The 19,290-nt window shown below is 55.4% G+C and overlaps 1 protein-coding gene across 1 annotated transcript in view; it reads right to left on the reverse strand.

Annotated features, from left to right (window-relative positions):
* ARHGAP8 (Rho GTPase activating protein 8) overlaps positions 1-8,707 on the reverse strand; it is a 134,869-nt gene extending 126,162 nt beyond the window's left edge. The window contains exon 1 of the mRNA XM_012659783.1: positions 8,664-8,707. The gene's annotated coding sequence lies outside the window, so the exon portion shown is untranslated. The remainder of the gene's footprint in view (positions 1-8,663) is intronic.
* Between the last annotated feature and the right edge of the window lie 10,583 nt (positions 8,708-19,290).

Raw genomic sequence — 19,290 nt, forward strand, 5'->3', positions numbered from 1 at the left:
GCACTCGCCCCAGGCAAGAGAGTGAGACTCTGTCTCAAAAAAAAAAAATAGAATGTAAATGCTGTAAATAGGTGTTACAAAGTATTGTTTAGGAAAAAGTCTGTACATACTCAGTACAGACACAACCACCTTTTCTCCAAATATTTTTGATCCACAGTTGGTTGAATTCACAGATGCTGAGGGCCAACTTGTGAACTAAAATAAAATCTTACACCCCCATCACCACTGCGACTGAACAGAGCCCCTCTTGGCCAAAGGGAATTGCTCCCCCCCCCCAAAGAAAACCTTAAAGCTGAGTTGCCGGCCATCAGGAGAAGGGAGGGCAGACACGCCTAGTTATGCTCTGTCCTTTTTGGAGTTATTCTCTGTAACAATAAGGTACGAAATCATTAACCGCCCAAGGCCATGCAAGACAAGGGTTAAACTACTTCTGCAGGTCATCCATTTACTTAACAGATCACTTGAGTTTAGGTGTATGTCTGGTGCTTGTCTCTGATTAACGGACTTTCTTATCCTAACATAAAACATTCCAAGCCTTTAGACAAAGCTTCATTTCCTTAACCAATTACAAATCAAAGAATCTTCAAGCCCACCTACACCCTGTAATCCCCCGCTTCCAGATGTCCTACCTTTTCAGGCCAAACCGATATACTCCTCCCACGAATTCATGTGTGACTTTATATGTAATTCCTGTCTCCCTGAAATGTACAGAACCAAACTGTAACCCCACCACGGTGAGACCACTTGCTCAAGGCTTCTTGGGCGTGGCTCCAGGCCATGGTCCTCAAATATGGCTCAGAACAAATCTCTTTAAATTATTTTACAGGGTTTGGGTTCTTTTCCCTTGACAGACCGTATGTATTTCTGTGATGCTTTGGCTGATGACGCCACGGCTCTCCCTGTGCAGATGACAGTTTTATTAGGAAGAGCTCATGCTGGACTTGCCCAGACTGTGCCCTACTACCTAGTAGGGGGCCTGGCATGTGCAGGACCTCCACACACGCCAACACCCAGTGAAATGAACCAGTGGGCTTCAGAGCCCACCCCCGACCTGCCTCCCCCTGCCCTCCATCTGAGTCTGCACACCCCCTCCCCCTCCCCTCCGAGCCTCTGCCGGGGCGGGCCCCTGGACACGGAGGAGCCTGCAGCCCCTCACCAGAGCCCCGGCCAGCACGGGCGAGCCTGCAAAGTGCCCGTTATGCAAAAGAGATTTCAAATCACCCAACCGTTCTATTTATAATTCACAGCAAAACGGTTTGTTGCTGTAAAAATATATTTGCACATTACACAAATAGACCCTCGCAGCAATTATCTTAATGCTGTAGCTACAAATTAACACCTACTTACCTCAAGCATATTAGCACCAAATCTCATTTGAGTGGCACGTCCGAGGTGCAGGGCGCACAGAGGACGGGCTCGCTGCGGCGTCTGCACAGCCCGGGCTCTGGTCTCAGAACTGGGCGTTCTGATGACGGGCTCCGGGGGGAGCGGGTGAGGGGTCCGATGCCATCCAGGCCTGACCCTCCTGGACCCTGGGAGACGGGGGCCTGCTCACGACCACAACGGGCGCAGGCCCTGACAGGTGATTCCACCTGTGATGAGGGAGGCGCTACTGAGCTGGGATCCCAGGGTCCCGCAGTGACACCCGCAAAAAGTAGTTTTCACCGTCTTGCCTCAGCTAGACGTGAATTTGTTAATACAGGACCTCACTACCCACTCTTCATCACAACCCCACTGAGTCCCGTGAACTAAAGTAAAATCCTACGCCCCCCACCGACTGAACGGATGCCCTTTTGGCCAAGAGGACCCAACAGAAACCTTAACACTGAGTTCCAGACCGCCTCATACCCACCTCGCTTGCTAAGGGGCAGCACGCTTTTCTCCCAAGAGGTAAACAGAAACCAGTCTCTGACCCAGACCAGCATTCCTCCCCATAGGAGACCAGCCACCATGGCGCGGTTTTAACTAGCTAAAGGAGCACACGCAGAGAGGGTTTTCATGCCCTTGCTTCACCTCTGACACCAGAGGGCCACACATCTGAACATGGACCCCACAAAGGGGCGTAAATTAGCTCAACTGTGCAGGCATGGTTTCCTGTCATAAATATCCACGACTCCTCCTATAGCTTCTTAAATATGCATATTTGGCCGCCCCGCTCAGCATACGTTCCTGTCCGGCCCTCTCCAGGGCTCTGCTTCCAGGCCTGTTGGAATGGCCACCCCCAGCCTGCGACCCTTTACGAGAATCAAATTTATGAACCTCGTCGTTGTCTTCGGTTACCCGGGTGAGGCAAGTGCAGACCCTTCCAGGTAGTGGAACCAGAAGCTACTAGAATCTCGGCATGACATTTTGATGGGACCCCCAGAGGAGGCGGCAGCAAAGTCCAAGCAAGCTGACGGTGACCTACGTCAAGACCTTGTCAGAGGCTGGCCACAAACCCCCAGCGACCCTGGACACTCAGAAAGAGCAATAAGGTTTCTGAGGAGCTGCTGGGGCCACACCCCTCCTATGGGTTCAGACTCAGGAATCCTCCCACAGCCTTCCGGGTACACGAAGCCACTGCCCCCAGCATCCTTGCTGCCCTGCCCAGGTGCGCACCTCTCACCTGCACAGCCCCCCACCTGCCAGGGCCTGCCTGATTAGGCTAAGAGTGGCCCCGTCTCCCATCGCAAAGGTTCATACAAGAGCCCAAGCCAGAGCCAAGCAGCACGCAGCAATTTCCTGGCCACAGGGATGGCTTTCTTCAGGCCCAAGAAGAACCAGGAAAAGTTTTCCAGAAATTTCTGGGAAAGAAGACCCTTGTTCTCAGGAGAGAACCAGAGGGGTCTCTCTCCACGAAGCCGTGTATGAACATGAGGCTACATGGCCGCAGCCAGCTTGCTGCCCCTCTGAAGATCCAGCAGCCCAGAAAGGACACAGGGAATAGCCAAGCCCAGATCAAGCCATACCTGATCTCCATACTATCTATCCCCAGACCTTTTCAGCTACATGGGCCAACACATCTCCCTTGATTTGAGGGCCAGAGTCCCGTTTTCTGTTAATTACAGCCAAAAGCTTCCTGATGCCCAAATGCCGCCACCTATCTCAGCTTCGTCACAGCCCTCACCCGTCTCCACCATGTGTCTGTGTGTCCTTGTCTGACTCACGTCTCAGTCCCAGCACTCAGCCACCCCGGGGTCGGCACACCAGCAGGGACTTGGGCGCGTCTGCTGAATAAGAGAACAGACAGAGGGCACAGGACAGAGCCCGGGATTCGAGGCCCTGCCTGGCCTGGTGCTACCTGCACTCGTGTCACTCCCACCGTCTGCCTTGCTCACTCCCTTCTCTGCCACCCCAGGCTGCTGTCCCTGAAGGGGACGCAGCTGGGGCCTCTGCCATAATCTCCACCACCCGCACTCAGACCCATCAGGGCCGGGGACACTGGGCCCTCTCCTGTCCCCCCTAAGGAATGTTACCTCCGTGTCCTCCATGCCTAAACCCGGATCTCAGGCCTCTCAGACCTCTCCCACCTTAGGCCGACTCGAATATCCCAACTGCCTACGACTCCGCACCGCCCATGACAACCCTCTGGATGTCCAGGGCTTCTACCGTTCTTGGAATAAAATTCAAACTTTACAAAAGCCCAAAAGACTCTGTGGCCTGGTCCTGCTACCCTCTGGAACTGACGTCATGCCACCGCCACCCATTCCCTCAGCTCTGCCACACAGGCCTCCGGGCTGCCCCCCAAGCACACCACACTGCTCCCGCCTCAGGGCCTTTGCACGTGCTGCCCCGCCCCACGTAAGTGATCCCAGCACGGTGTCTGTTATCATCACTGCTGAAGTGCAATTAACTCAGCCTTAATTCAAACGTAGCTCCTCACGGCCTTCTTGGGAATTAAAGTGTGACTCACAGGGACCCCATAAATCTGGTTACACTTTAGCCAGGCCATTTGAAGACTTTCCTTCATTGCGGCCAAAGAAAAGTGCCACAGGTCCCAGGGGACACTCAGGCTACCCTGTGCCTCCTTCCTGTTCAGACACCCTCTGTGACCCGTCCAGAGACCCCCTCTGTACCTCAGGTGGAGGCCACCTGCCTGGTACCAGCGGCTGTGAGCCAGCAGCAGGGACGAGGCATCAGGAGGGAGCTATAGGCCCAGGCCACCTCTAACACACGGTGCCACCTCAGTGAGACTGGTCCACCGCCTCATCTGTGAAGTGGGCACAGCCTTCCCCACCAACAGCAAGAGGCTGTGACGAAGACTGAACAGCGTGACCAGTGTGGCAACACAGATGCAGGGCGTCGTAATTGTCACGACAGACACAGAAGTTAAGTAAAAACACTCTCTAGGGGGCTAAAGCTTGGAAGGGATTTAAAAGACAGATTAACCAACTGCGATGCATGGTCCTTATCTGGATCTTGTTTAAAAAAAAAAAACCAGGCCAGGCGAGGTGGCTCACGCCTGTAATCCTAGCACTCTGGGAGGTCGAGGCGGGTGGATTGTTTGAGCTCAGGAGTTCGAGACCAGCCTGAGCAAGAGCGAGACCCCGTCTCTACCAAAAATAGAAAGTAATTAATTGGCTAAAAATATATATAGAAAAAATTAGCCAGGCATGGTGGCGCATGCCTGTAGTCCCAGCTACTCGGGGGGCTGAGGCAGGAGGATTGCTTGAGCCCAGGAGTTTGAGGTTGCTGTGAGCTAGGAAGACGCCACGGCACTCTAGCCGGGGCAACACAGTGAGACTCTGTCTCAAAGAAAAAAAAAAAATCAAAACCTAAAAGAAATTATGATATTTGAGGCAATTGGGAATTTGGGCATTGGACAAAATTAAGGAATTATTGCTAATTGTTTTAAACGTGATAATGGTATTGCAGTCGTGCTAAAAAAAAGGGATTCAAGCTTGATTTAACCATGTCACAATGCATTTGTATATCAAAATGTCACACTGAACACCATAAACACATACCATTTTTATTTGTCAATAATGCCTTAATAAAGTTGGGGAGAAAATAATTAATTTTTTAAAAAAGGGATTCACACTGCAATACTTATAGAGTATGAGGTCCGGGAACTGCTCTAAAGTGATAAGGGAACAGGGAAGGGACACAGGTGTGGGGACCCGGCAGTGGTGAGCACAGGCCCAGCTGGCAGCAGGGTGGCCAAGGCTGTGCCGGGAGATCGGCTCATCAGACACGCTTCAGAAGTACCTTGGAGTGTCTGAAGTTCTCCGTAAATTAAAAAACACTTAAATGCACAAATAAACCCCCCTATATAAAATGCAAGGTCTGGGCTGGGCACAGTGGCTCAGGCCTGTAATCCCAGCACTCCGGGAGGCAGATGTGGGAGGATTGCTCGAGCTCAGGAGTTCGAGACCAGCCTGAGCAAGAGCGAGACCTCCGTCTCTATAAAAAACAAAATAAAATAAAATGCAAGGTCTTACAAGCGTGGCAACCCCCTGCAGAGATGCGGGTGAGAATCTCACATCAGGGGCCTCCAGGCACCAAGAGCAAGGCCCAGAGAGGAGGCATTTTCCAGAAGCCCCACCTGGGTGCCCCAGGGCTTCAGCCACCTGCACAGATGACAAATCTGCAGCCCCGAGAACCCGCAGCCCTTCAGGATTTCTTTGCCGGCTTTCACCTTATGACCAGGTGGGGGGAGGGAGGAGCAGCTCCCGGCAGTTTCTGGAATCCTGACCCACCCAACCAGTTCCCTCCAGACAGTCACCCCACTCCACTCGCCTCCAGCTGACAATTCACTGCTGGCTGACCTGCTTGTCCAGGCTGCGGGAGGAAGTACTGCTTGGCCGTGGGCTTCAGCATGGAAAAAACAGGCTCCAAGGGAAGTTCATTCTTCACTTGTCTCCCCATGTAAGTTTTTCTCCCGAGGTCGGGAGGTAGGACTAACACCAACAAATGCAAACATGTAGAATAAAGGTGCCATGCCCTGTTTCAGGCACTTTGCGTACGTTCTCACCTGATTCTCCCAACGACCCTATGATAGGTAATAACTGGCCCTGTTTTACAGTGAGGAAAGCCTGGCATAGAGTGGCTAGCAGCTTACTCAAGATCACCTAGCCAGGGTTCAGGGGTCAAGGGTCAGGGAGGCGGGACTAGAGCCCCGTTGTTAACCACCACGCTGCCTGCCCTGTCGCCGCTGAGCACCAACATTATTCCCCTGACCCTCACGACAGCCTGCTGGCTTCTGATGCCCATGTGAGAGGCAAGAAAATGGGGGCCCAAAGAACTGACTTGGGGAGAGTCACTCAGCCAGGTCCCCTGCCTTCCGGGGACCCAGAAACCAGGCAGGAGTAGCAGCCAGAAGTCCCAGGGAGACTCCACCTAAGGACGGCTGGGGCAGGAGCGATGCACTCCCCGCAGACGAGCCCCGAACACGCACCTTCAGGGGTGACCCTCCACCCCCTCACGTGTACCCCAGGAGGCCGGAAGCATCTGGACACCCACGGTGAGTCTTCCTTGAGCATCAATTTTAAGCAAAGGATTGAAGGGGGAAAAATTAAATAATTTATTTGGAAAGAAATCGAAAACATCACTTTCATATCCTCATGCTAATTTCACCAGATTTGAAGGGTGGTCTCTGGCGGGCTTTGGACGTCTCTTGTGTCACAGCGGATGGCCGCTTCCGCCCGGAGCCACGTCTCAGTGCGCTGGGAGGCAGCGCTGGGGGGGGAACGGCGGGATGGTGTGGACGCCGCAGCGGCAGCGCAGCGGCTCCAAAGCCTGGCTGTCCAGTCTCTGGCCGCGTGACCTCCCCCTCCCCCGCTCCATCGCCCCCTCTGTAAAAGGGCGAGGGCTTGAGAGCCACTCGGGACAGCGACCCTCAGACCATGACCCTCAGACCATCGTGCAGAGGGATGGCTGACTGGGCACTCCGCAGGGGAGGAGGCTGAGTCCCCAAGAGGGAAAGTGACCATCTAAAACACTAGGTCTCCTGACTGCTCCTGCATTTCTTCCTCACCTTCGTGCTGCCCGTGTCTCGGTTTCCCTATCAGTAAAACGAGGGTAAAATCAGGGAACGGGATGGGTTTTTTAACATGGTGAAAGACACTAACGTCAGGCACCTCCAGCGTGACATAAGGTCCTTGCTGTCCTGTCTTTAACTGAAGCCACCTCTAAACCTACCATCTATGACACTCCCAGGACCGCCTCAGCCTGAAACTAGCTTGTCAGGCAGAGGCCATGACATGAGAGAGATGTTTAGTCAAGTAAGTTTCAATGATATTATCCAAGGAAATTCCACCCGCCCCACCTGTCAGGTACTCCAAGGGCTTTTCCACCTGCACCTCACATGTGAACTCTCCTTAGCCACCTAGGTGCACACCCTTCCCTGCCTACCTCCCATCCATCTTCCAGCTCAATGGCTTCCTCCTCCGGGAAGCCCTCCCTGACCTCCCACAAGCCCCTGGCTTTTCTTTATCACACAGAGACCAGACTCTGGGCCCCTGGAAGCAGGGACCAGAGTGGGCAGGCAGCTGTCCACAAGGACCAGCGGGGCTCAGGCCCATGGCCCTCTTCATCCTGGTATTGGTCTGGGGGGGATGTGTAGTCACTACATTAACTGAGGAGCTCACAAACATGATCCTAAATCTGCCGACACAGAGGACAACCAAAGGACGTTGACTTCCAAAACTGCAGAGCGTTAAATTAAGTTTTGAGTTCCCACCCGGACAAATGTCAACACCGCACCTCACAGATAAGCGGAGGCACAGTACAGCGTCCTCTGCAATCCACACAGCCTCTGCCATAACACCCCAAAGTCTGCAGCCACCAGACTGCCAAGCCCCGTCCCCACCCGCCAAACAACCACTCCAACCACTCTGGGGAATTCCACCCTCTGGCCCTCTGCCCCGTGGGTCTGCAGTTCCCCGTCCAGTGGCCTCGACGCTCCTCCCCAGGCAGCAGGGAATTTCCCCAGGCCAGCGACGGTGACCTGACCCTGCCTCCAAGGAATCTGGGCCTGGGAGGGAGGGGCGCGCGCCAGGGTTTAACAAGAGTGAAAGAGGAGCCCCTCTGAACTATTCTGGTTGGGGGAGGGAGGGCTGCCAGTAAAAGAGAAAAAAAGAAAAGTGAAAGAAGCCAGGCAGGGCCTCCCCGCTCACTGGCGACTTTGGAGGCTGATTTAAGTGTTTGGCCGATAAACTCTTGGGGGTCCATCCCCCGTGTGTTGAGCTGGCCAGACCCCCAGCCCTGAGTGTGAGTCAGTGCAGCACCTGCTCTGGCCTCAGTTTTCTCATCTGGGACGGGGGAAAGACCACCCACTCTCAGGTCTGCTGTGAGGGGTGGGGGGCTTGCACGATGTGCCCACCCGGCCCAACCGGAGACCCCATTAAGGCGGGGAAAGGACGACCTGCGGAAGTTTGTGCTGACGGCCCAGCCCGACCAGCCCAAACACAGGCAGAGGGCACCGTGAGGGAGGGGAAGGGGCTGCAGGTAGGGAGGGGAGGGGAGGGGGAGCCAGAGGAGGGGTGGGGAAGAGGGAAGGGAAGGGGTAGGCCGCGCGCCGGCCGGGCGTCCCCCCGCCCCGCCTGGCATGGCTCCGCGCCCGCCTCGGCGTCCCCCCACCGGGCAGCGGGTCCTGTGCGGCCGCCGCAGACACCTGTAGAGCCCACGGCGCCCCCTCCCGCGCCACGGCCCCAGTGGGCTCCCCACGCGGACACCCGCCTTACCTGGCCACAGTCCCCGCGACGCCGCACCTGGCCCGCGCGGCCCGCCGCTCACCTGGCCCCGCCCCGGACGTAGCTTCCCGGGCAGGCCCCGCCCCCGCCCCCGCCCGCCTCCTACCTGGCCGGAGGTGGCCGGAGGGCTCAGGCCGCCCTGGAGACCGCCTGGGCTCGGGCGACAGCGCGACAGGGCCCGGGAGAGCGGGGCGTGCGCTCGGGGCCCCTGGCGCTGGGTCGCCTGTCCCTCTGGCCGGCGCCCACGCTGGGGCGGGCACTTTCCTTGTCGATTTCTTTCCCCATTTTACGGTTGTGCAAAGTGAGGCCGGAGGAGGTGAGATGTGCGGGGACTTGAGAGGAAGCTTATTCCACAAACGCTTCCAAAGCACCCCTGGGCCAGGCGCTGACCTCCTGGGAGTGAGGTGGGGGCCTCAGGTGGGCTCAGAACCCGACTGTGACCAGGGCTGGGCAGTCCCGGAGTAGGGGAGGGCTTCCTGGAGGAGGGGCTGTGACCAAGATTTGGGTGGTTTAGGGCCAAACGCTGCCTTTCTGCCCCTGCCCCAAGGGACGCGTGCTGGACCTGTCCAGACCCGGCCACACAATCAGGAGGCTAAGGATGGAGACCCAGAAACCCCCAGAGGGGCCACTGTTCACTTCCCAAATCACCACTTTCCGACTGGGGGCGAGCAGCTCCGTGAGGTGGGGTTGTGGAGATGGGTCTATGCCAGGCCAGTGTCTGTTGCCCACCTTTCTGGCCGCACCTTCTCTGCCTCCTCCCACCTGCGCCCACCCCCATGATCTGCACCTCTTTTCACCCACACTCACCGTGATCCATCCAGCCTCCTCTTTCCACCTGGTGCATACCCTGATGGTCCCCAATTAATATTTCCTGTCGACCTAAAAGGAAGAGGCTGAGGCACAAAATATGGTGTACACAGTTTACTTGAGGCTGGGCGCGGTGGCTCACGCCTGTAATCCTAGCACTCTGGGAGGCGGAGTTCGAGACCAGCCTGAGCAAGAGCGAGACCCCGTCTCTACTAAAAATAGAAAGAAATTAATTGGACAACTAAAAATATATAGAAAAAATTAGCCGGGCATGGTGGCACATGCCTGTAGTCCCAGCTACTTGGGAGGCTGAGGCAGAAGGATCGCTTGAGCCCAGGAGTTTGAGGTTGCTGTGAGCTAGGCTGACGCCACAGCACTCTAGCCCGGGCAACACAGTGATACTCTGTCTCAAAAAATAAAAAATAAAATAAAATAAAAAAGAGTTTACTTGAGCCAAAGTGAGGACAGTTGCCAGGAAGATTTAGACCTCACATGTGAGCTCCCTGTGGCCTTTGTGACAAGCAGTTTTTTAAAGGCAAACAAAGGGGACAGGGAGTGGGTTGATACTAAGTTGTTTGTCGGGAGCTCTCATTGGTTTAGAGAAATAACGTTGATTAGTAATTGGCTAGTAATTGTTAGGCTACAGGGTGTGGGTTATAGTGTCGGGTGCAGCATTATGAGGTTAATTTATCTTAATAGCTGCTCCTGGCAGTAGCAAGCCGTTTCAAGAGGTGAGTACGTAGCTCCAGGGGGCAGTGGGCCCTGATTGCTGTCTTATTTTAATGTCTTTCTGGGCCTGATATTTAAAAGGACTCGAGGTCCTCAGATTAAAGTTCTTTTCTCTTCTCACTCCCCAACTCCAGGCTCCCGCCTCGCTGCCTGCCTGACAGGTGCTGGCGGAGGTCTCAGCAGGCAGCGCCAGCTCCACGGTCCACTTGGGGTTCCTCTGCTCCTTCTCCCACTGCCCCATCCAAGCCCTTGAGGTCATCCGGGCTCCTCTCTTCTTGGACACCCCACATGTGGTCCTTCATCAAGCTCTGATGGCTGTTCCTTCAAAAGGCATCACAGGGCCACCACCCCCAGCCCAAGTGGTCAGGCCGCCAGCGCCCCTCTCTCGTTTGTCTCCTCACTTCAGTCCTCTCCTGAGGGTCCTGCCTCAAGTGTCCCCCCGCCCCCGCTCCTCTCTCTCCTTTTGTTCGGAAGAGGCAGCTCCACAATCCCAGGGGCCCCATTCCCTTATCCCAAGACAATTAGGAGTCACTGCATGGGCCAGGTGCATAACTGCACCTGGAGAAGAGAAATAGCTCGGAGCAGTCTGAGCTAAACGAAGTATAGCAAGTATACAAAACTCACCGGGGCTGGGAGAGACAGGAGCATGGATTGACGTCACAACCCCCACCCATGCCCCAGGGGCATCATTTGAAAGCACCTTTTTCCTGACCTGTATCTTCATGGCCCTGGAATTTGTGATCCAAACAATAATGTACAGCTAATCAATAGCTGATGTTATTTTAACATAAATTCTTGATAAACAACTTAGAAATAGCTTCCCTTTTCCTTCAAAGACTGTGAACAAATGTGCTCTGGAAAAGAATTTGGAGGAGACTCCGTTCCAGCAAACAGCACCCAAACCAGAGAGAGGCAGCCTCCAGGGTAAATCCCTGCTGTCCAAAGGACAGGTTTTATTGCAAAAAGTTCCTGCTCAGGTTCCCAATCAGGTCCATTTATGCAAATGAAGGATTGAAAGTCACTGAGTTCTGATTGGATGATACTGCTGGGTCCTGATTGGCTGAGGCAGTTAAGCTCTGATCTGTCATTCAAGTGAGCCCTGAAATCCCAAAGTTAAACAGAGATGTGGATTTTTGGGGAACTCAGAGTACCATGTGACCCAGAGGCAGCAAATGGCCACTTGGCTGTATTTTAAATTTAGGCCCAGTTAGCCACTTGGGATCCACCTTCAAGGATTCACGTTTGTTCACAAAACCCATTTGTAACTGCTGCAGATCTCAGCATACATTCAGGGCATCTTGGATCTATGTCTCCCAAGTTGCCGTCCTCGAATTTGGCCCAAATGAACTCTCTACTTGTGTTAATTTTGTCTCAGTATTTTCCTTTAGGTTGATAATCCCTAAGATGGAGCAGGGACCCCTTTTAGGGCCTTGCCAGGGGTGGAGGTGGTGGGGGCCAAGCATGGAAATCACATTTCAGGAAGGCAGAGTAGCAGACAGAACTGCCAATAAACACATGGAGGTTGCACATTGGCTTGGCCCAAAAAGGTGGGATCTCGTGAAGTGGAGGCCTACGAATTATAGGTGGAGGTGGATTCAGGAATTCTCTGATCAGTGGAAAGGAACGCTAAGATGGGTGTGACTCTCGCCAGGCCCCTCAGGGAGAAATTGAGACCACAGGCCAGCTGTCAGTTGAATTCCTCAGTTCTCCCTTATCTGCAGTTCTCATGCAGTGGAGGTTTCTGGGAAACAACTCAAGAATGTATGTTAAGATGCCACCTTTTCCAGGTGCAGTGGCTCACGCCTGTAATCCTAGCACTCTGGGAGGCCGAGGCAGGCGGATCGCTCAAGGTCAGGAGTTTGAGACCAGCCTGAGCAAGAGCGAGACCCCGTCCCTATAAAAATAGAAAGAAATTATCTGGACAACTAAAAATATATATATAGAAAAAACTAGCCAGGCATGGTGGCACATGCCTGTAGTCCCAGCTACTCAGGAGGCTGAGGCAGGAGGATCGATTGAGCCCAGGAGTTTGAGGTTGCTGTGAGCTAGGCTGACACCACGGCACTCTAGCCTGGGCAACAGAGCCAGACTCTGTCTCAAAAAAACAAAAATGCCATCTTTTAACTTCCACAGGAACCAGCACACCTTGGGACTCGGCTTGCTTGGAGGCCACTGTTACTCCCACTCACTTTTCAAGGTAGCCAGGTGCCTGGAACCGCCCTGAAGGGGCTCAAGATTTTCCTTAATTTCCATGCTCGGGCACCCCCACCCCCAGCAGGCCCCTAGAAGGAGTCTCTGCTCCATCTCACAAGCCTTTTCCTGTGCAATGAGTTTGTCACCGTCCCTGCCTGTGGCCTGTTCAAGTCACACGACACGGTTTGCGTATTATTGTCTTATTCCTTCCTTGTTCCCAAAGGACTTGAGGTGGGGGGAAGCAGAGAGGACCACGGTGCTGTCTGACTCCTAAGGCACATACGCATCACAGCCTCTGAGTAGGGGCAGGGGCCTTTTCATCCCTCCCGAAACCTGACAAGGAAGTCACAGCGACACACACACTTGATCGTCTTCCTCTGGCGCCTGGTGCTGGTTTCTCTTTTCCTTTTGTGGAATGGAAACATCTTTCTTAACCATTGTCAGATCAGTCTCTCGTGAAAGAGGGACGATTTGCAGGGATTCTATTTTTAAAAGCAACTTTGGAAGGAAGGAAGAGAAAATACCCCGCGTGGCTCTGCAGTTTATGCCTGGCACGGTAACTTCACGGTGTTTGGGATGTTGGGGGGCAACCGCCCTGCTTGCATTCGTGTTCTGTGAAAGTCTCATACAAATCCCACAGCCACAGCGTAGCGATATTCAAATACAGACAGTACAGCAACAACGCGGAACTGTCGTGTGGCGGAGAACGCAGGTGCGTTCTGCCATTCACACTGAAGGAAAAGAAACAGAAAGAGCTGAAAACGCAGGCGGCTCCCTTTTAGGCTCTTTCTTCTGTTTTCCCCAAGCACTGTCTCATCAGTAATCAACCAGTTAGTCATTTCCTTTTGTTGCTATAACAATAACTCCTTGCATTTCAAATGCTTTGCAATAGAAAAGAAAGAATAATAGTGCAAAATGAAGGAATTACTTCTGAATGGTATTGTTCCCAGCTTATTAAGTTTGCTCTCATTGACATTTATGAAGTCGGAGAGTCGGTTCTCTCCCCAGCAGCAAATCCTACATTAACAAGCGCTGGGGGACGGAGAACTTTAAGGAGGAGATGAAGATCTTCGTCCAAGGTCCTGGTCTTCCCATTTGTTTTCTCCCAGCTTGACTCACCCCACCAGCTGCTCGAGCTAAGACGTGGCCTGCTTTTAACCTCATTAAACCACGAAACCCACATTTCTCCCCGATGTGTGCATGACAGCCAGCTTAAGCCATCTTTACTGCTGTGTAGCCAAGTCCGGCCCCCCTGCCAGGTGTCCTGACCCTCCTTCCTGTCGTGTGCCCCGTCCCCTGTTTGGAGAAAATGCACCTGGTTGTCAGGACCGAGTGCAAGCAGAGCACAGCCACGTGTCCTGCGATCTTTGGGGCCTAATAACTGAAACCCTTTTGATGGGCAGCTGAGCAGGCCACACTCCTGATGCCGTTTGGCATCGGGGTGGACACTGATCGTGTCCACTGGTATTCCACCTTTCGAATGCCCTTGCTACGTGGGAATTCCCCACCTTCCAAAGGCACTGCCCCAGTGCCCAGATAACCAGATTGCCCAGCCTCCTTTGCCACCAGGGCCCGGACGGTGACTCAGGATCCACCACTGTGATGTACACCCTGGGAGGGGAGGCTGTCCTGGAATCATCACCCTGGACGTGGGAGGCTGTGATGTCAGCGTGGGCGGTGAGGGAGGCCATGGCGAAGGGCCCGGACACAATGGTATTCCTGCTGGCGGCAACCGTGTTTGGTCCAATGCAACCGGAGCACCTCTGTGTAACGGGAGCACCTCTGTGCAGTGGGAGTGTCTGTGCAGCAGGAGCCTCCCTGTGAGGTGAGAGCATCTCTGTGCGGGGGAGCTTCCCTGCGCAGTGGCTGCAGTGGTGCCCGTTTTCCCAGCAGGCCGCACCGCTGTGCGGGGCGGTGCGGGGCATCGTTCTGGAAGCTAAGCCCCAGCTTGGCTCTCACCACCTCCTGATAACTCTGGGGCTCCCAACCCTCTCTAACAAGCTCCTCTGTGTAACCAGCCAGCATCTGCTGCAGGGGCTTGAAAATGAGACCTCGCCTGCCCTCAGCCTCGTATTTCACACTCCCCTGGCCTCCTCCCCTGCCGGCCCCGGGCTGACATGAATCCCGGTAGAGAGAAGAGAAATGGCAGCATGAGGAATTCTTCCCGCAGATGATGTCGATGATACTTTACATTTTTATAGCTTTTTCCAGCCTGCTAGAGCTCTCTGAAAACACATCAGTCAATGAGGAGAAGGGTTCTTGGAGTAAAACCATCAGTTTATTATTAAGCCATTATCACCTTCAGGTCAAAAACCATTAAGTACACGTCTACCCGATACGTTGTCATCCGCGAGGAGCTACTTCTTCAGGGATGCCCGGTGGCTGGCGGTTTACAGTCTTACCACCCCTGCTCTCCATGTGGGTCCTTAATCCATCGACAAGCAAAGACATAGTCACAGAATTCGTATCTGGAAGATGCTTGTTATAGATGGGGACACTGAGGATGGGGTGACCTGCCCAATACCACACAGCGATGGTTCAGGATCAGACCTGGGAAGCCCTGGCTCTGCCCATGAGGGGCATGTGATATATATAAATACACGCAATACAGTGTCCCACACCAGCCCTCTCCCAGTCAGGGGGGTGATGGGGACAGAGGAGCACAGGGTCGCATCAAAGCAGGTCATGCTGCAGACAAGCATCCCTGGTCTCAGGGGCTTCCACCCGCAGAGCTGTGCTTCTCATCCATGCCGCATGTCTGCCGCTGGAGCAGGCCCACGCGGAGCACTGCCAGCCACCAAGGCACGGGGCAAGACAGCCCTGGAAGGGCCAGCAATGACACGCTTCTGCTCAGAACTCAGTGGCCAGAGCTGGTCACATCGCCCCACCCAGGAGTGCAGGGTTCCCCGTGCCCAGCAGGTGCAGCGGGGCCCTTGGAGAAGAGCTTGGTGACGTGCAGGGGGCTCATCTCCGGTCTGTGCCGGCTGCGTCCCTGGCGGGGGCTCCTCTGGCCCAGCAGCCTCCCTACTTCACCCAGCATCCCCGGGGGTCCTGCCCACTTTACCGCCGGAGTCCTGGCCCACGGTCCCCTGCTAGAATGGGCCGACACGGGCCAGTCCTCACTCCCTGAACTACAGAGAATTGCAAGCAAGGAAAGGAGGCTCTCCCTCTCCTTCCTCCCTTCCTCCCTTCCTCCTTCTCTTCCTCCCTTCCTTCCATGTGTGTGTGTGTGTGTGTGTGTGTGTGTGTGTGTGTGTGTGTTATTGTGGTAAAATACACGTAATATAAAATTTACCATCATAACCACTTTGAAGTATATAATTCAGTAGAGTTAAGAATATCCACATTGTTGTGCAGCCAATCTCCAGAACTTTCTGTCTTGCAAAGCTAAAACTCTAATGCCATTCGACCACAATTCCCCACACCCAGCCCCCACCCCCGGCACCCACCACCTACCTTCTGTCTCTATGAGTTTGACTATTCCAGGGACCTCACGTGAGTGGAGTCTCACAGTATCTGTCCTTTTGTGTCTGGCACATGTCACTTAGTGCCGTGTTTTTGAAGCTCCATGTCGCAGGCTGTACCCGTACTTCGTTCCTTTTCATGGGCGAGCGCTGTCTGCCGCTTGGACAGCCATTCGCTTACCCGCCCGCCGCTGCTGACGGGCCCCTGGGCTGCCGCCACCTTTCGGCTACTGTGAACGGCGCTGCCATGGACACGGCCGTATGTGTCTCTGAGATCCCGCTTTCAATTCTCTGGGGTGCACACCCAGAAGTCTGAACGATGGGCCGAAGTTATTTCATGGTCAGATGGAATCCCACAAAGGGGTCCAAACTTTCGGAGGGCACCCTCTTGGCACACGACACTCCCCAGTCTCTCTCTTCTTCTAGAGTCTTCCCTTGCCTGGGAGGGGCTCCTGGGGCTCCTCCTCTCTCCCCCCCAGGGTTGGGCCCATCCTGAGAGCATGTTCTCCCCTCACCTCGTGATTCCTGGGCCAGCCCCGCCCCAGGAGTGCCTTCCGGAGTCAGTCCTCCTAGAGACGACTACCCGATCTCGGACTTGCAGCCTCTAGAACTGCGAGAAGCAAATGTCGGTGGCTGAAGTCACCCAGGCTGTGGTATTGTGCTGCGGCCGCCCGTGCGGCCTGGGACACGGGGCTACGGCAAATGCAGGCAGAAGCCTGAACAACCACTTCTCTACATCTTCGGTTCGATGGCGGCCGTCTGGGGACACAGGAGGTGGCATGAGAATTCATGACCCTTCAGTACAGGAAACCCACCAGGGGTGGGGACAGGGAGGCTGCTCTTCCAGGGCCATGAGTGTGTGTGTGCAGGTGTGTATGTGCATGAGTGTGCATGTGTGCATGCATAGGAGAGTATGTATGTATGAGTGTGCATGTGTACAGGTATGCGTGCATGTGTGTGTGCATGAGTGTACATGTGTGCGTGCGTAGGAGTGTGGGTATCAGTGTGTATCAGTGTGTGTTAGTGTGAGTGTACAGAGCATACTGTGCGTGCATGTGTGCATGCGTAGGAGTGTGTGCACGTATGAGTGTGCATGTGTGTGGATGTGTGTATGAGTGTGAGCCTACAGAGCACACCGTGTGCGCATGTGTGTGGGACAGGACTGACCGCCCCAGACCTTGGCAAATGTACTGATGTCACTGTGGGGACAGGACAGTGAGCCTTCTAAGGACAAGATTCCAGGACCTGGGGCCCGGGCAGGGGCTGCAGCAGGGAAGGGCAGCCGGGGCCCCAGGGATGGAGAAGAGCAGGAGGAGGGCGGGGCTAGAAGGCTCCTGGGAGGTAAGGGAGGCTGGCGGCCCCCAGGCCTCCCGCTGTTCCTTCTGCCCGTTGCGGCAGCAGCGGTGGCCAGGGGGGAGCCCGAGGGCTTGAACAAAATGCAGCACACACCAGAGCACAGACGAACCCCAAGAACAGCTTCAGGCAACACCAGGCACGTTACAGACACTTCACTGTTCCTGTTGCAAAGTTCGAAGCAACTAAATCTTCCCTTTACAGAAAAGAGCTTCTGGGACCTCCTGGCACGTGTTCCTGCCCCGGCTGCTCCCCCGCCTGGAGCACCCGCCCCTCACTCCTGGTGTCTGCCTGTCCCTCCAGACACCTGTAAAAGGACCCCTCTGCCACGAAGCGCCCCAAGTCTTCCGCTGGGTCGGCACAGGCCCACCCCAGGGGCTGACAGTCCCGTGGGGACCTGACAGGTCCTGCTACAGAGGGGGTTGGGGGAGTGTGTCCCCCAAGTCTCCCCACGAGGGGTACCAGGGAGCATTTTTGCGGTCAGGAAACCCTGAGAGATGAGGAGTTTTCCAGGCAGACGGGGTGGCTGGGAAGGAAATTGAAGGTGTGGAGGTGTGAGGCAACGGGCGCCTGAGCGAGGTGAGCCCGTGTGCGTGTGTGTGCGTGTGTGCGTGCATGCACATGTGTGTATGGGTTTGTGCGTGTGCAGGGGGTCAGGGGTCAGGTGGGGAGGCCTACAGCCCACTGTGGCAAGCCTGGAGAGGCCACCAGCGCCCTCCCTGCGCCTGGGCTGCAGCCCCCCACCCAAAGGCGCTGAGGAGCAGTGAGAGGCCGGGGCCCGGGGCCCCCCTCTGCCTGGCCGGAGCTGACCCACTGGAGGCGCCAGGCCGGAGCTGGGAGTCGCTGAGATGGGGGGGGATGTGGGCCAGGAATGAGGGGGAATGGCCAGACCCAGGGACCCCAGGGTGGAGGGGGAGGAGGCGTTTCGGGGGACAGGCCACCCTGACGCGCTGGGTCCCTGGTCCTCGGGGTGTGATGGGGAGGCCGGGCTGCCCCCGCGAAGGGCCCCGCGGCGCAGTGAACCTTTCCCGTCCACACGTGAGGGCTCGCAGCGCCTCACAGCGGGGGCTCCCGGGCCACGGGTTTGGAATGCCTCCTGCCCCTGAGCCCGCAGGGGACAAGATTCAGGGGTCTGTGAACTCCATGGAAAAACAATGACATCTTTATGTCCCTAACCGCTGAACCAAAGTTAGCAGAGCCCACGGCTTGTTGGCAACGGACTCAGACGGGCTGGAGCCGCACGCAGAGGTGGGGGTACCTCGAACCACCACGGACGCGCTCAGGACCCCAAAGTCCGCCACTGCTGGGTCCACGTGAGATCTGGTCATTGCTGTGTTGATGAAGATGTGACTGCTACCATGCACACGGTTTTTAAATGTCTTGCAAGCCACGTAGCAACACAGTGGGCTTCCTCTGTCATCCTGTGTTATCTATCGTTAGCTTTCAAAACACCGTTCTGAGAAGGCACCTGTGGCTCCCCGATGCCCGAGGCAGTCGGGGCATGGAGCAGGGGGACCCCAAGATGTTGCATGGGGGCACGCTGAGCCGGAGTTATCGACCACGGGTTTCCCCAGCTGAGTGAATACTTTCAGTAAGAGTTTTTTGTTCCCATCAGATCTTCCCCTGCTTCACCCTGTGGGTGACTCCCGTCCCCTTCCCACCCACGAGCGAGCGGGGGGCTCACAGGAGCGTCCGCTGCTGACGGAGGCGGGCCCCCCACCCCAGCAAAGGCGGGACGCTTCACGTTCTGCCCCGGGGCTTTGGCCTGATGCGTGTTTGTTGACTTCGTTTAGCAGGACTTGTCATCTTAGCTTTTGGAGCATGTGTGGCAGCCAGTGCTGGGCGTAGGTGACAGCACCCACGCTTCCCCACGGAGCCCCCGCTCGTGGCTGAAATGCAGACTCAGGGTGCGCAGAGGGAGCCAGGGCCTGGGACTGTGCATTTGAGAGGCGAGGGGCAGAGTGTTCAGGACCCCCCCCCCCACACAGAATTAAACACACGAAAGACAAAAATAATAAAATGGTTTCCTGAGCCCCAGCCCTGGAGACCCAGAGGAAATGAGCCCACTGGAG

This window comes from Propithecus coquereli, unplaced genomic scaffold (assembly GCF_000956105.1).
Source record: "Propithecus coquereli isolate 6110/MARCELLA unplaced genomic scaffold, Pcoq_1.0 Scaffold633, whole genome shotgun sequence".
NCBI lineage: Eukaryota > Metazoa > Chordata > Mammalia > Primates > Indriidae > Propithecus > Propithecus coquereli.